Source organism: Borostomias antarcticus, assembly GCF_949987555.1.
Source record: "Borostomias antarcticus genome assembly, chromosome: 17".
NCBI lineage: Eukaryota > Metazoa > Chordata > Actinopteri > Stomiiformes > Stomiidae > Borostomias > Borostomias antarcticus.
In genome coordinates this window covers 822,514-822,723 of record NC_140250.1, presented here as the reverse complement: position 1 = coordinate 822,723, position 210 = coordinate 822,514, and positions in this window count along the sequence as shown.

Sequence of the window (210 nt, the reverse complement as noted above, 5' to 3'; positions counted from 1 at the left end):
CCGAGATGAAGGGAGTGAGGCTCTTTCCTCTGTTCAGCCCATGGACTGAATACCAACTGGAACAGCGCCTGGAGTGCTGGAGAGAGCTTTATCTCTCCAAACCCCCTCCTCTCTCTCCCTCTCTCCCTCTCTCTCTCTCCCTCCCTTTCTCTCACATTGTCACGACGACCGTGTTTGCCTCTTTAAATCCTCCTCTCTCTCTACCTCTTT